This window comes from Rhineura floridana, chromosome 4 (genome assembly GCF_030035675.1).
Source record: "Rhineura floridana isolate rRhiFlo1 chromosome 4, rRhiFlo1.hap2, whole genome shotgun sequence".
Taxonomy (NCBI): domain Eukaryota; kingdom Metazoa; phylum Chordata; class Lepidosauria; order Squamata; family Rhineuridae; genus Rhineura; species Rhineura floridana.
In genome coordinates, this window is record NC_084483.1 from 82,083,674 (window position 1) to 82,086,876 (window position 3,203).

Below are 3,203 nucleotides of genomic sequence, written 5' to 3' on the forward strand. Positions count from 1 at the left end.
CAGCATGCTAGCTATGAGTTGACTCTGTGGGAGTCAGAAAAGGGGCAGTTCCAAATGGACTAGGCCCTGATGTGGTCTTTGCCTCCCTGCCTCTCTCTCTTCTTACCTCTCATGAGGCAGGTCATGTTGGGGAGGGAGGAAGGGGATGTTCTGACTCAACCAGGGTCTGATGATCTCTGATTATTTCTATATCTATATTAGGGCTGTCCACAGCCCCCCCATCCACCCTGTGGCTCTGATCTGGGGGGCATCAGGCTGACCCACCCTGGCCTTATCGGTGCAGGTGATTCTTTGAAAATGGCTTTCCTAAAAGAAAGCTGCTGGTGAAACATCACCCGCACACTGCAGAATCGACGCCTTTGCCAAGCAGCTGTTGAGTGGTAGAGGTAATCCTACGTGAGTGATGCTCCACAAGCAAACTTTCCTTTAGGAAAGCCACTTGCAGAGCATCAGCCGCACCCTGCAAAATCATCCCTCGAGGGATCAAGGGGGGGAGGTGGCAGGCAGGCAGGAAGCTGGGCCTACATTGTCCCTGGAAGAAGCAGCTGATGGTCTTGGCCTTTTCATGGGGTTTTCTTGCCCTTCCTGGCTCTCTTTCTTGCCTGACGCCCCACCCCCTGACAGTCACAGATTGTTCTGGGTCATCCAGTCTGACCCATTCCCATGTGGGGAACAAAACCGAATCCTATCGTGAGGGATGTAGGCCCCTCCCAGGGACAAAACCAAGTCCCTAACCTTTCTATTCACCCACTTTCTGGACCTATCAATCCTATTAGGGTGCTGCGCACTCCTCCAAATTCTTCTCACCAGCATATCAGACCATACTAGAATAAGATCCGGATATGACTGGATGAGTCTAGTGAAATCCCGAGTGACCTTGAGCAGCAGATCCATACCAGGCCGCTGCACCAAGTCATTCTCCCCCAAATGAACCACCAAGACATGGGGCCGATCAACCGAAGACATAATATGGCACACGAAAGGCATTAACGCATCCCAAAGCATACCCCTCTGAGCCTCCCAGCTAACTGTTGCTCTAGCACAAAGCTGCAGCTGCGTCCCAGCAAGAGAAGAGAAGGCCCTCCAATGGGCCCAAAATAGAATCGAATGGCCACAGAGGACGACCCTCGCAGGAACTGGAAGGCTCAGCACACCTAAGAAAAAGAGAAACAACAAAAACATTAGGATCAATACCTGATATATGATTTAAAAGTGGAAGAACGCCACCTTTCTATCGCCTGGATATCATCAACGCTCATGCCCACGAGGGCTGCGGCTGTGGCTGCCCCAATACAAAAGAAATGCAGCCCATAGACTCCAGCATCGTGACCAGTGGCCAACAAGGCCTGCCGAACAACGGCCCAAAATTGAAACTGAGTCAGGGCAGAACCATCCACATGTATAAAGAGATAACGCTGGCCCACAGGCCTGAGTGACATAAATTGACACACTGTAGTCACTGGGCATAGTTCAGGAACCTGGCAAAAGTGCAAGGAAACAATACTGCCACGGCCCTTTTGATCAGTCTTAGAGACTTGTAGGGAAAACCTAACTACATCAGCACCTAGTGTGCAATCGCCAAAGCATAAAGCTCGGTAGGACACATCACGTTTCAAGGAAGGTAATACTTCACTAGGGCGAAAAGCACCATACTGCAGTGAACAGGTGCGACTCATACGGCGATGAGCACATTGACCTAAATAAAGGCAGGATCTGAAGGAGGACATCGGGCGTGATTGTCCTCCTTCGGTCAGCGGGCCTGTGGGCGGAACGCGACCAACCTTGAAGGACCTTTCTGACCCTAAAATCTACAGAATGATCCCGCAATCCTCTTGCCTTGGAAATAAAGGCCAGCGCACAGAGGTGTCCGGTGATGGTAGAAACAGAATTATTTTGCCCTTTTAAATGTAACATAAACTGCAGCAAATTTGGTTCTGGAATAGGCCACACAGAAGGCAAGCACTACTGACACGAAAAGCCTGGAATGTTCCAAGAGCACGCTGATACGCTCTCTGAGTGTTGGGAGCCAGGGCAGAGGCTATGGCAGCCCCAACTTCTAATTCCCAAGGCTCCACAAGAAGAATGGGACTGGGACCAAATCCTGAGCTGCTCCTGGTGCTAGTTCCCAGAAACGCGCCATCTGTAAGTGGGAGAGAGCATCAGCAACACAATTCTGTAAACCCGGAACATGGCAAACAATAAATAATATATTAAAATGCAAGCATTGCAATACAAAGGCCCGCACCAGGCGCATCACACGAGGAGATTTAGAAGTCTGGGTGTTGACCACACACACTGTGGACAAATTATCACACCAAAAATGCACTGTGTGATTTTGGAATGCCAAAGGCCAGATATAGACCGCCACCACAATTGGGAAGAATTCCAAAAAGGTCAAGTCTGAAGTGAGCCCAGAAGCTAGCCACTCCGAAGGCCATCTCTCAGCGCACCATTGAGATCTAAAAATTATGCCAAAACCAGTGCCACCTGCAGCATCGGAATGTACTTGTAGCTCAGCTTCCAATAGTAAATCCTCACACCAGAAGGAGAGGCCATTATAGTTGTCCAAAAAGGTAAGCCACATTTTTAAATCCTCCCGCATTCCTAAGGTGACCTTGATAAGATGAAAACGAGAATGAACTCCCTTCATGGTGTCACAGAGATGACGAAGGAATGCTCTACCTGGCGAAATGACTTTAGAAGCAAAACCTAATTGGCCCAGGAGCTCTTGTAACTGAGCAAGTGTAATCTTTTTCAATGCCGCTCGTCCTGGCACCCCCTGCTCATGCCTGTTCCCCTGTGCCTGTCCCCCCCCTTGCACCTGCCACGAGGTTGCAGGAGCGTCCCAGCGGCTTGAGATCCTGCACCTCTCTCTGTGAGTGTCTGAGGGCCAAGGTGCCTGATCCCCTGCAAAGTAATTCCTCTACACACAGTACTTGTGCCTGACGTGGCTGCCGCCTCTCCCTCATGCCCACTGCGAGGTTGCAGGAGCATCCTACTGCCGCCGCCGCTCATCTCATCCCCCCCCCGTTTTACCTGAGAAGTTTTCTCACGTGGCTCTCCCTCTCTCTGGAATATTGTTGGAGTTTTGAGTCTGTTTTTAGTTTTTTATCAATCTGTTTATTCCCATCTGTTAATGGTCAACTTGCTGTGTTAGATAAGCAGTCCAGTCCTGATTAGATGTGAGCCAACAGGAAAAGAAA